This window comes from Pan paniscus, chromosome 2 (assembly GCF_029289425.2).
Source record: "Pan paniscus chromosome 2, NHGRI_mPanPan1-v2.0_pri, whole genome shotgun sequence".
NCBI classification, from domain to species: Eukaryota; Metazoa; Chordata; class Mammalia; order Primates; family Hominidae; genus Pan; species Pan paniscus.
In genome coordinates, this window is record NC_085926.1 from 13,817,615 (window position 1) to 13,830,713 (window position 13,099).

A 13,099-nucleotide genomic window follows, 5' to 3' on the forward strand; every position below is an offset into this window, starting at 1 on the left:
TTTTCCCTTATTTACTTGTTCAGCGTTTCCCACTAGACTGAGCTTCCTGATGGCAGGAACCAGTTTTTAGTCATCTGTTGGTCTCTAAAACGTCGCACCTAAGGCAAAGAAGACACTCTATAAATTCTTAATGAATGAATAAGTGGATGAATACACAAAAGAGAGGAAGTAGAGCAAGAGTGCAGCCTCTGGAGCTGGACTGCCTGAGTTCATATCCTGGCTCTTTGCTTATCAACTGTATGACTTTGGGTGAGTCGCTGAACCTCTCTGTGCCTCAGTTTCCTCATTTGTAAAAGGGAGACAATGCCAGGCTGACCTCATGGAGTTCTTATGAGAATTTTAGGAATTCATGCGTATGAAGTAATTAGAACAGTGCCTGGAGTAAGACAAAAGCTGTACAGGTATAAAATATCCATGTGTTGCTGGCCCACTGGAACAAATATCGAAGGCACAGAGGGGAAAAGGTGGGAGGGAAGCTTCTGTCTGGGCCTGTGCTGTTCCCACAGGAGGCCTTCTACAGCAGGCACTCTAACTTTTCCCAGCCACACTGGGATCACTTGGCAAAGTACCAATATTATGTCAGGTGGCCATGAGTGCTACACAGAAAAACAAAACGAGGAAGGGAACAGGAAGCAGCGAGACAGACTGGAGGGCAAGTTCAAATATGGTGGTCAGGAAAGGCCTCCTTGAGAGGTGATATTTGAGCAAAGACTTGAGGAGGTGAGAGGGTGAGTGTCTGCAGGGAGAGCATTCCAGGCAGAGGGAACAGTAAGTGCAAGGGACCTGGGGCAGGGACATACCCAGTGTGTGTGAGGAGCCGCAGGGAGACCGCTGCAGGGGGACAGAGAGAGTGAAGGGGAAGGAGACAGGGGTGAGGGAGGGGCCTGTGAGCCACCGTGAAGGCTTCTGCGTCTACTCTGGGTGAGATGGGAGCCATGGTGAGATTATAAGTGAGGGAGGCAGGGTTTAACTGACATTTGAAAAGCCTGCAGGGGCCCAAGTTAGTAGGCTGGTGTGTTCCTACAGGGAAGAGACGCCGATGGATAAGACCCTGGGGTAAGGGGACTGTCGTGCCACTGCAGGGAAGAGATGCTGGTGGATAGGACTCTGGGGTAAGGGAATTGTTTTGCTACTGCAGGGAAGAGATACTGGTGGGTAGAACCCTGGGGTAAGCGGACTGTTGTGCCACTGCAAGGAAGAGATGCTGGTGGATAGGACCCTAGGGCAAGGGGACAGTTGTGCAATGTCAGGGAAGAGATGCTGGTGAATAGGACTCTGGTGCAGGGGACTGTTGTGTCACTGTAGGGAAGAGATGCTGGTGGCTTGGATCATGAGCTCAGGGGTATAAGTTATTAGGTGACAGACTCTGGACAGATGTTGTAGGTAGAACTGACATGTTGGATGTGGGGTGTGAAAGAAAGAAAAGTGTCATGGCCAAGGCCAGGGCCAGGGTTTGGCTTACACAACTGGAAGGATGCAGATGCTATTTACTGAACCAGGGGATGGAGACAAAGGCACCAGCAAGTTTGTGGGAGTAAGATCAGGAGTTAGGTTGTGGTAGACGAGTGCTCATGGGCCAGTAGACATCCCGGAGCAGGGAGGCAGGATGGCAGCTGGATGCACAGGACTTGTGTTTGGGAAGCAGGTCTGGGCTGGAGACTGGACTTTATGGACAACTTTAAAGGTCCTGGAATGTGGTGTGTACTTGGGTATGTGTGGCATGGGGCTGAAAGGACAAGGGCAGAGGCCCCCTCTGGAAGTGGCTGCTCACAAGGACTGAAAGACCTAGGTGGACATCACCTATTTTGGATAAAGGAGGACCAGCGTGGCCTTGCCATGGCTTGGTGTCCTGTGGCCCTCCCTGCTCAGTGCAGCAAAAAATCTCAATGGCGACCTGGACCACTCCTTCTCTTGAGTCTGCTAGCACACTCTACAGCCAGCGAATGGACAAAACAGAGTTTTAAAGCTAGAACAGTCCTTAGGAATAAGATGTAAGAATAAAAACTTGACTGTGGCTTTAAAATCACTACTACTACTGATACTAACAATGATATTCATAACAGCAATGACTGCTTTCCAAGCACTCATCGTGCCTGAGAGCGTAGGACGAGGCACGCCAGGGGCATTATCTCATGCAATCTGCACAACAGCTCTGACAAGTACAAATCCTCACTGCCTTTTTTTCAATGAGGAAACTGAGGCTTGAGAAGGGTGACTGCCCAAGGGCACACAGCAAACGAGTGGCACAGTCGGGGCTCTGATCGGAGCTCTTTCCACATCCAGGTCATTCACACCTCCCCGCATGGTCTGGCCAGGAGCTCCTGACCTGCCTCCCATCCAAAACTCTCAGCCCAGCAGAGAACACCTCCGGGGGACTGAGCAGTACCCAACCAGAGCCTCAGCTGCCTCACCTGCAAAACGGGCACAATTACACTGCTCACCTGGAGGACAGCTGTGAGACTTGGCCAGGAAAAGATGTTGAAAAAAAAAAAGGTCTTGCAAATCATAAAGTGTTTTACCAATGTCATGTTGGAATCTTTTTTTCCCCCCTGAGAAGGAGTCTCACTCTGTCTCCCAGGCTGGAGTGCAGTGGTGCAATCTCAGCTCACTGCAACCTCTGCCTTCTGGGTTCAATTGATTCTTCTGCCTCAGCCTCCCAAGTAGATGGGATTACAGGTGCCCGCCACCTTGTCCAGCTAACTTTTGTATTTTTAGTAGAGATGGGTTTCTCCATGTTGGCCAGGCTGGTCTCAAACTCCTGAACTCAGGTGATCCACCCACCCTTGGCCTCCCAAAGTGCTGGGATTATAGGCGGGAGCCACCGTGCCCGGCCTTGTTGGAATCTTTATTATTTCAAAATGCTACCAATCCATCTAGGTCCAAAAATACACAGACACACGACTGAGAGCTAACAAGAGGCTGCACCAAGGATGAACAGAGCTTGGGTTGCAGAGTTGGGATGGCTGGAGGGAACCCTGGCTCAGATGCTTTTTACCTGGGCAACCTCAAGCACACCACTGAACTGCTCTGTGCCTTCAGTTTTCTTCATCTGTTAAGCAGGAATGACAATAGGCCCTTCCCTGTGAGATCGTTTAGAAAGAGCACTTGGGATGGGACCAGCACCTGGAAGGGCAGGCCTTGAGAGGGGCACACAGTGCCTTGCAGTGAGCAGCTGAGTGCTGGCCTCACTGCCCATGCCCAGCTGGCCGGGAATCTGTCCCTTCCCCACCATGGCCTGGGGAGGCCCTGAGACCCTGAGTCCAGCTCTCCTGTCCAGGAGCCTGGGATGCTGCTCACGTTCACTGCCCGGACCTCAGCTGCCCATCTGAGAAATGGAGTTACCAAGGGTCCCCAAGGATGTCGGGCCAATCAAATGGAGTAACCCCAGGAAAGCACCTAGAACCCCACCTGGGACAGAGCGAGAGCAAGTGCTTGCCACTGTGAGCAGCCTTGACAGTGTCTCAACGCACACTGAAAGGAGGTAATTTAAAGAAGTGCCTTTGTCAGGCAAGGAGTCCTTCCTAGGGACACAGTTGCACCTGGATTTCTCTTCAAAAGACACAAGTGTTGAGGATTAGGAAAAGTGACAGCTGCCAACTCCTGGTGCCAGACCCTCCAGAACACCTAGTTTCTCCTTCCCTCTAGGACCACTCCTGCCCCTCTCCTCACCCACCTTCCTCCCATCACTTGGCTCCCCTCCCTCCCTCTTCCCGGCAGATTTGATAACACCCAGGAGTCCCAGTCCCCCTCCCGAGGACAAAGGCGGCAATTGTCCCCGGTGTGCGTCTTTTGACTTGATCTCACCGTGGTGTAACTGAGCCCCTGACTCTACCTCACTTAGGGGGCTCTCAGGGCCTCGCCATGCTGCCCCCTCCCCATCTCAGGTGAGTTTCAAATGAGTTCCCAGCTGCAGGGCCAGCAGCCACACTGGGAATTCCTTCCAAGATAAATCAGATGGCCAGCATCTGAGACCCCCTTGGGCTGGCAGGAGGCCAGGGAGGTGACAGGATGAGCTTCCACCACAGCTAAGACATTTTCAGGTCCCTTAGTAGTAGTACCAACGTCTCAGCCCTTACTCCGTGTCTGCCACTCTAAGACAGTGATGTCCAACAGATCTTCCTGCCACCACGGAATGGTCTACTAGGAAGCCACGAGCCACAGGTGGCTACCAAGCACTTGAAACATGGACTGTGAAATGGAATTTTTAATCTTATTTATTTGTAATTCATTTAAATTTAAGTAGCCCTATGTGGCTTGTGATCATATTGGACAGTGCAGCTATAAGCAGTTTAAATTCTTTTAATCATGTAATCTTCATAATACTCTATAGTGCTATTAAGTGTCCCTGGAGAAACTGAGGCACAGAGAGGCAGAGTAACATGGCCAAGGCCACACAGCTAGCAAGCAGCAAAGCCAGGAGTGGACTCCAGAGCCCACCTCACAGCACAGGGAGCACCTGCCTCTTGCCTGCCCCCTGTACACTCCTGGGAATGAGAGGCAGGGACAGATGCACCCAGCCCTACTGCCTGTGGTGCTCTGGTGGCTGCTTGTGACATGGCCTAGGATGTGTGCCACTTTATGTCACCAAGAGTATGCCAGGCCCAGGCTGGGCTCTGAGAGACACCGACGCGAGTCTCACGACTGCCTGGAAGGATCGGGGGAGAAGAGAAGTCTCTCCCACTGCTGTTCATCAGGCTGAACAAGTCCAGAACTCTGCTAAAACAGGAGATGCCCTGGTCCCTGCACCAGGTGTGGGTCTCTGCCTGGCCATCTCCTTGTCCAGTCTCATCCTGAACCCCCGTGACAGCCTGGGGCCCCTCACCTGCCAAGGTGGCACACAGAATCCCCTCTTCTCACTCACAACCGGGTTCCTCCCTGGCCCTGATGTGTCCTCTCCCAGGCAGAAGGTGGTGGCTCAAGGACTGCCCCAAGGCCACAGTGACCAGAGTAGGAGAGGATGCACGTGTGCGTGCCTGGATAACCCACAACCCAAATGACCACATAGTGGGGCCTTCTAGGGGCTGAGGACTGTAGTCTCCAAATTCCTCAAATCAGAGCATCTGTGAACCTTAGGTTAACATCTTGGAATCACAGGGTTTCAGGATCAGGAGACTGTGGGGATAAAGGCATCTGAGTCCAAGACTCCTGAGGGTGGTAGGATAGTTTGAGGTTAAGACCTGGATCTGGAGCTAGGCTGCTTGGGTTTATATCCCAGCGCAGCACCTGCCAGCTGTGTGGCATTAAGCAACTTTCTTAACCTCTCTGTGCTTCCGTTTTCTTATTTGTAAAACGGAGAGAACAGGGAATGTTAATCTCATAAGACTACTGTGGGGATTAAATTAGTACATATATTTCAAGTGCTGATATTAGAATCATGTCCATATTCTCCCAGCAAATGAAAACCTTCCCTCCACCTGTACCACCTGCTTTGATAGGGACTGCATCCTGCTTCCTGATAGCAAGTTCCTTCTCACTTGAGCTGCCTTTTCCCCATATTCTTCCATCCCATAGGTCCTGGTCCTGCCTGCCACCCTCCTAACCACAGCACCCCCAGTCCTCAGGGACTGCAGGATGGTGACACCTTCCTGAGGCTGCTCCACTCATGGCTGAGCCACCTGACTCCTCCCAGGCCTGGGTGTTCAGCGCCTCCTCAGGGCCTGCCCCGGCTGCCCACGTCCATCCAGGTTGGGGGTGGGGTGGTCTTACCAGCCCAGAGCAAAGTGGGATGCCAGGGACCAGGCCACATGAAGCTGGGGTCACAGACGTTTCCAGTCTCTGTGGGAAGGGCCGCCCCTGCCCCTACCCATGCGGCCTCTCTTATCTCATCCCCTTCCTCCCCGGGTACTGTCCACTGCTATCACTGTGGCATCACTGACGGGACCTGGCTGGGCTCTGCCCTTGCTGTGTCATCAGAGAAAACTGGCAAAACCTCAGGCCTCGTGGGCACCCTCCGCCCCAGCCTGGGCTGGTCCCCCTCCAACCCATCCTTGGTAGCTTCCTCTCTGGTCTAGTCTGGGCTCCTTTCTCTAGGCCCAGACACCCTGACCTGGTCATCCCACTAAGCTTTTCTCAAGCCCACCACGGACCTCCTGGTCCCTACCTCAGCCTCTCATCCAGCTCAGCTCCCCGACCCTGGCCAGCTCTAGGGAGCGGAAGGGAGGTCTGAGCCAGGAGCCAGGCCCTAGGTGCAGCTCTTGTTTCTCCACTCCCTTGGTGTGTGGCTTTGGCAGGGCCCCTCCAGTTCAGGGTCTCAGTCTCTCATTGATTAAATGCCCACAGAAGAGAGAATCTCCAGCTCTAAAACAATCCTACAGCTTTCCTTGGCACTGTCCCGAGGCCACCGTCCTTGACAGTGGAGGCTAGGGAGGGTTCCCGGATTTAGCACATAAATAGGCTGAAAAATGAACCCTGACCTAAACTTACACCTCATAGAAAAGTTAATTCAAAGCAATCACAGAACCTTTCAGAGATTACGCTAACTGAAATAAGACAGACACAAAAGGACAAAAACTATATGATGCCTCTTATGTGGGGCGCCTAGAGCAGTCAGATTCAAAGAGACAGAAAGTGGAAAGGTGGGTGCCAGGGACTGGGGTGGGGCGGGGGGACATGGGAGGTGGTTGTTTAACAGGGACAGAGTCTTCGTTTGGGAAGATGGTAAAGTTCTGGAGATGGAAGGTGGGGATGGCAGCACAACAGTGCGAGTGTGCTTGATGCCACTGGGGTGCACACCCAAGACTGCCTAACATGGCAAGTTTCATGCCAAGTATATTTTATCACAATTAAAAATAAATAAAAATGTAACATACAATTTAAAAAAGAAATTTTCATTGATTTTTTTTAAATTAATGAATTTTTTAAAAAAAAAACAGGTCACAGAGTTAAATGCTAAACATAAAACTTTTAGGAAAAAAAAATATGGCAAAATCTTTGGGATCTAGGGCTGAGCAAAGAGTTTTTAGATGATACCAAAGGTATAGTCCATTCAAAGAAAAATAGATACATTGGACCTTATCAGTTAAAACTTATCAAGGTTAAACTCTTTTACTCTGTGAGAGACCCTATGAAGATGATAAAAAAGACAAGCTACAGTCTGGGAAAACATATTTGCCAACCGCATGTCTGACCAAATACTGGCTGCTAGAATATATAAAGAAATATCCAAACTCACCAGTTAAAAAAGTAAACTACCTACTTAGAAAATAGGCAAAAAGACATTAACAGATGCTACACTGAAAAGGCTATCCAGATGGCAAATAAGCACATGAAAATATATTCAACATCATTAGCCATTCAGGAAATGCCAATGAATACCACAATGAGGTATAACATGCATCTATCAGAATGGCAAAAAAATTTTAAAAACAGTGATGTCACCAAATGCTGGTGAGGATGTGGAGCAACTGTACCACTCACACATTGCTAGTGGGAATATAAAATGACACACCCACTCTCCCACAAAATGGAAAATGGTTTGGCACTTTCTTATAAAGCTAAACATACAGCCATCAAACATTTGTGCTCTTGGACATTTATTCTAGGGAAATAGAACCTTATATTCACACACACACAGAAAAAACCTGTACACACATGGACACAGCAGCTTTATTTGTAATAGTCAAAACCTGCAAACAACCCAGACATCCTTCAACAGGTGAATGGCAAAACAAACTGTGGAGACTCTGTGCCCTGGAATACTACTCAGCAAGGTAAAGGAACCAGCTACTGATACACAACACTTGAAGGAGGCTTGAGGGAATTGTGCTGAATGAAAAGAAGCTCGTCTGGAAAGGTTATACTGTAAGACCCACCTATGTAACATTGTTAAAATAATGAAAGTATACAAGTGGAGAGCAAATTAGTGCTTGCTGGGGATTCGGAAGGGGAAGGGAAGTAGAAGTGGCTATACAAGGGCAACCTGGGGACCATTGTGTGCTCTGCATCTTGACTGTCCTAGCATCAGCATCCTAGTTGTGACCCTCGTCCTATAGTTTTGCAAGCTGTCACCATTGGGGGAAACTGGGCAAAGGGTACACAAGATCTCTTCATATTCCACAATTGCATGTGAATCTACAATTATCTCAATATCAGCTCAATTCAAAACCACAAACTTGGTTAAATCTGAATTTGAGATACATGGCGAATCATTTTTTAGTATGTCTTGTGCAATAGTTTGGACGTACTTTTGTTTATCTCACGTTCAACTCTAAGTGGGAGTCCTGTATTATACCTTGCAACCCTGCTCCTGGAAATCCCCCCAAGACAGAGCAAGCACTTGCCATATCATTTGTTCACTCAACAAATATTTCCTGAGCATTTACGATGTGCCAGGCACTGTTCTAGGTTTAGGGGTGAACTTAGGCCATCACTACCCTGTGGTGCTGACCCTGCAGTGGGAGGCAACAAGCAATAAAGACACAAAGAGCTGTGCAAATGAGATCATTCTGTGTGGTGGTTTCACATGCAAGTAAAGTAGGGTGATGGAGAGAGATGAGACAGACAGCAGGGGAGGGAAGTCAGGGAGGACTTCCCCATTAAGGCAACATCTGAGCCAGGAATTGAAGGAATACAAGGAGCTAGTTCTGCAAAGATTCAAGGAAAGAACTTTCCAGACAGAGAAAGCGGCCTGTGCAATGGCCCTGAGGTGCGAACAAGCTTGGTTGACTGCAGGAGTGTGTGGTTGGGAGGTGGTGTGTGTGGGAGAGAAGCTGCAGACAGGGTTGGGGTACAATGGTCCCAAAAACCCCATGTCATTCCCCAGCCCACATGTCAGACCTGGAGACCCTCCTGGGAGCAAAGGAAAGAAGCCCCTGCCATGGAAGAAACCAAGGCCCTGAAAGGCTGAGATGTGTCCAAGACCATTCCTGCTCCAAGTCCCCTGAGTCCTGGCTGCAAGCCTTTCCATTCGCAAGGGCAAGAACCCACACCTGTGCCCAGGGGCGGGGCAGGAATGGAGGGCACGGCAGACTGAGGATGCCTCCTCCCAGCCTGGCCTGGCCAGTCAGCTTCGGGCTGGGCGGGGCCTGGCTCCTCAGGCCCTCGACATGCCACCACTGGCCACTCTATCTGGTCAAATATGCAAGTGGCCCTCGGGACAGCAGAGAGGAGCATAGCTGAGCAGGCCTTATCTGGGCTCCGCCCCAGCTGCCAGGGGCTGGTCCCTGGTGTCCCCTGACTCACAGGCCTGCCTGCGGCCAGGGCAGGGGTGGGAATCCAGCTCCCAGGAGCACCCGGACCAGACGGGGCAGGGCAGGAAGGGACAAGACCGACACCCCTCCGTGTGCAAGAGGCTGGGCAGGGACTGGGAGGTGACTTTTCACTTCGGCGGAATTCCATCCCCCTGAGCTCACCTCCCTTGGAGCAAGCGGCGCATTCCAGCAGGGGCCAGCCCCGTCCCAGCTGGGCCCCCATCCCCAGGGCTGCCTCTCCTGGGCTCAGTCACCACACTCTCATGAAGGGGTTGCTGAGGGCCTCCACCCTCCCCCAGGCCCCTGGAGCTCCCTGGTGAACTTCTCTCTCTGTTCAGTAAGGACTCGAAAGCCTGGCCTGCCAGGTACAATATTATCATGGAGGCTCGGAGACCCCTGGCCCTTGGCTAGGTTTCGCAGCTGCCCAGGCTTCTCTGCACTCCTGCAGGGGGATGTCTACACGCACTCACAAATGCACCCAGAAGGCCCAGGTTCTTCTGGTTCTCCTCCAACCTCCCTGACTGTCCTTCCCTTCCCATAGCCCTCCGGTCCCGGTACCCATTTACCCAGGCTGTGGCCCAGGCTCTCTTCTGCTTTCCCCCTTTAACCCTCCCATCGGGCAATCCTACAAACACCATGGCTTCCGTTACGACCCTGTTCCTCCATGCCAAGCACACCTGACACAGCTCCTACCTATTATGCTTCCTAAACAGCCTCCCCAGCCATGCGCCCCGAGGCTCCTGCTGGGTTTAGGCACCAACCGTGGCCACAGCCCCTTCACTCTGTACTCCACTCTATCCCAGACAGGGCCAGAAACCTGCCCAAGCACTGCCCCACCAAAGCCTCTTCTGGGCACCTCTGGCCTAAGACAAAGTCCCACTCCTTGTTCTGGCATTCAAGGCTGTGTGTTAGGATCTAGCCCCTCTGCAGCCTCGTCACTCGTCCTCCCCACCCTCGGCCACACGGAGCCCCCACAGCATGCTGTTAGGACTTCATGCTTTTGAACATGCCTGTGCTGCCTGAACTGCCCTCTTCCTTCCTGATGCCTCGTCCACCTGGACTCCTTATCCTTCAAAGCCCTGCTAAGAGTTCCCTTCTTCTGCCTAGCACTCTTAGACTTCAAGAGGAAACAAACCACTCTTCCTCTGACCTCTTTTCTTCACTTTCTGTATCACGTTTCTCCTACAGTGTGTAGCCCTGAATCACAATTTTTGCTTCTTGTACCTGATTCTCTCACTAGACTGAGCGTCCAGTCTTGAGGGCAAAAACTGTGGGTAGTTAATTTCCTTGCGGCCAAAAGGCTGGAAAGAAATTATCCAAAGCCACAAAGATTCCACCATCCAAAGATTTCAGCACAATGCTTCTGACTCTTCCCTTCCTCCCAACTGAGGAGCCTATGATTCCACATATCACACGCTAGGATGTGAACTTCGTATTCTGGGACCCCCGACCTGAGTGGCCACTGATTTCAATCCAAAGTATAAAGGCCCCAAAATGCCAATATGGGAAACTATAATTCTAAAATCACCTCGCCAAAAGATATTGGCACCTAACCATTCTGATTGGGCCTGCAGACCACACAATTGACGAGACAATGAGGGAAAGGGGGGGATGCCCTGCAGCTTCCTTGCGGTGCTGCCCCTGCCCCATGGCCCACATCCTGCTGGGCTTAGACTCAAACTGAGGACCTGTGAGGGCAGGACGCCCCTGCAGCATTTATTCTCCTTCGACTGCCAGGGGAGTTGGGGGCTCCCCTTCAGCCCAGGGACAGCCCCTCATCAGGTCTGCAGAAGCCACATGGTGCACCCCCCCACCCCGGCCTCCCCGCTTCCCCTTCTCTCACACCAGCTGCCAACAAGCCCCAGAGCCTGTGGTCAGGTTGAGTCTTGTTTCCTCATGGCAGGAGTGAGGGAGCGGGTGATAAACACATCTGCGAGCCTTTCCGAGGCTCTCAGCCAGGAGCAGCGGTAGGCTGGCCCCATTGCTCCTGTCGGTTTCCCAGCCCTGCCATGCGTGGAGCCCATGGCAGCCTGTTGGGAGGGGGCTTCTGGGGTGGGGTCCCATGCCTTTGAGTAAATGGCGTGTTGCAAAATCCTGGGGAACTGACTGGCACCGGTCGGAACAAGGAGTGGGTCATAGTCCCAATCGACAGATGTGGAAACTGAGGTCGCAAGAGGGGCTGGAACCCACAGCAGCTGGCGGCTGTCTTTGTTCCTGCCCTCGTCCGGGCCCTTGGGGTGTCCCATGGCAGCAAGTGAGGGTCTGGCCACTCGGGGCTAGGCTGGAAGACCACCTCGCCGCGCTCTGGCTGAGTGGTGTGTGTGGTCACTGACCTAAGTCCCCACGGGTCAGCTGGTACCCTCTCTGAGCCTCCATTTCCATCCCTGTAGCACAAAGCGGCGGGATGGGTGTGACTCAGCCCTTTCTCTGCATACACCGGGGAGTCCACAGTCCCACCTCTTGGCTCAGGAAATACATAGTGTCTGTAGAAGTGCTTTTCTAGAAAGCCATCCCCAAAGGTCCTCCCTAACCAGAGAGCACTGGGCAGGCAGGAGGATGTATGGCCCTCTACTGAGCTTTCCTGAGCTGGGAGGGCTGTTCCTGCTCAAAAACATCAGGTCAGTCCCGGCCTGCACTCCACTCACACCCAGCTCCTGACCCCACTCTGCCTCCCAAGGGTCTATGACTTCTGCCCCTCTCCTGCCCCAGAACCATCAGTGGCTCCCCAGCAACCACAAGGCACTCATCCATTCACTCCATACATATTTGTAGAGTGCCTACTGTGTGCCACGCTCTGGAGTGCTGCTGTGTCTGAGACAGCCCAGGCCTCTGTCCTCAGTATGCTTAAAGTCTAGAGAGGGGAGAAGGCCACGGAACAAGGCAAACTCGGAGAAAAGGCTAGGAAGGAATGTAAAGGGAAACCTCTCTGGGGAGAGGACATCATGGCTGAAACCTGAAGGACAAGGACATGGCAGCCACAGGCAGATCTGGGGGCAGAACACAAGGCTGCACTCTTCGGCCCCATCCTGCAGGGGTTCCCTTTTCAGGGCCTCACAGACTAGCCAGTGTGGTCCCTAACTGGCCCCCTGCCCCTACCTCTGGGTCTGTGTCCATTCCTCCCCCACTCACCGGATCTTGGCTGCTTCCACCTCCTTTCCCTGCCTAGCCAAACGTTGCTCATCTCTCGAGGCCTGTCTCCTCCAGGAAGCCCACTGAGATTGGTCTTACAGCCTCTGACAGTTCCCAGTGTCTGTGTTGCCCACGGGCTCATGGCAGTATGACAGAGCAACAGCCACAGGCCTCATGCCCAGTGGAGCTGTGTGGCTCACAGAACACACTCCCACGGGATCCACCCTGACCCTGACTTGCTGCGGGCCATGTGCTATTCTCTCCTTTAATTCTCACCATGGCCCAGCCAGGGAGCCGTGGGTGAGGAAACTGAGGCTGGGAGAGGGAAGCCACGTGTCCTCCTCCTGTCTGCCTCAAGGAAGTGAGGGCTTCAAGGCAGGAGGGAGCCTGGGACCTGGGACCTGCAGGGTGATCGGACCACAAAAACAGGGAGGAGGGAGCAGCTGGGACCACTGCAGGGATGCACCACCCTGGGCAGGAGCTCCCAGCCATGAGACTAGACAGGCAGGGCCTGGTAATTTCCCCCAGGACACCATCCTGGGGCAGACCAGGTGAGCAATTCCCCTGTGTGACTCACCAAGGCCACCTGTGAGGCTCTGACACACAGGATGTGGCCAGAAGCCTGAGAAGAGGGAGGAAGGGAAGGAGGGACGGAGGGAGAGAAAAAAGGAGGGAGAGAGGCAGGAAGGGAGCAAGGGAGAAAGGCTAATTTGGTCCCTCCCAAGGATAAGAGTTCACATCTGTCCCTCTTTCCATCTTGCTGAGTAACATTCAATTCGTCT

The 13,099-nt window shown here is 52.5% G+C and overlaps 1 protein-coding gene across 3 annotated transcripts in view; it reads right to left on the bottom strand.

Annotated features, from left to right (window-relative positions):
• Positions 1–13,099, bottom strand: part of WNT7A (Wnt family member 7A) — a 63,749-nt gene that overhangs the window by 25,008 nt on the left and 25,642 nt on the right. The window lies entirely within an intron of this gene.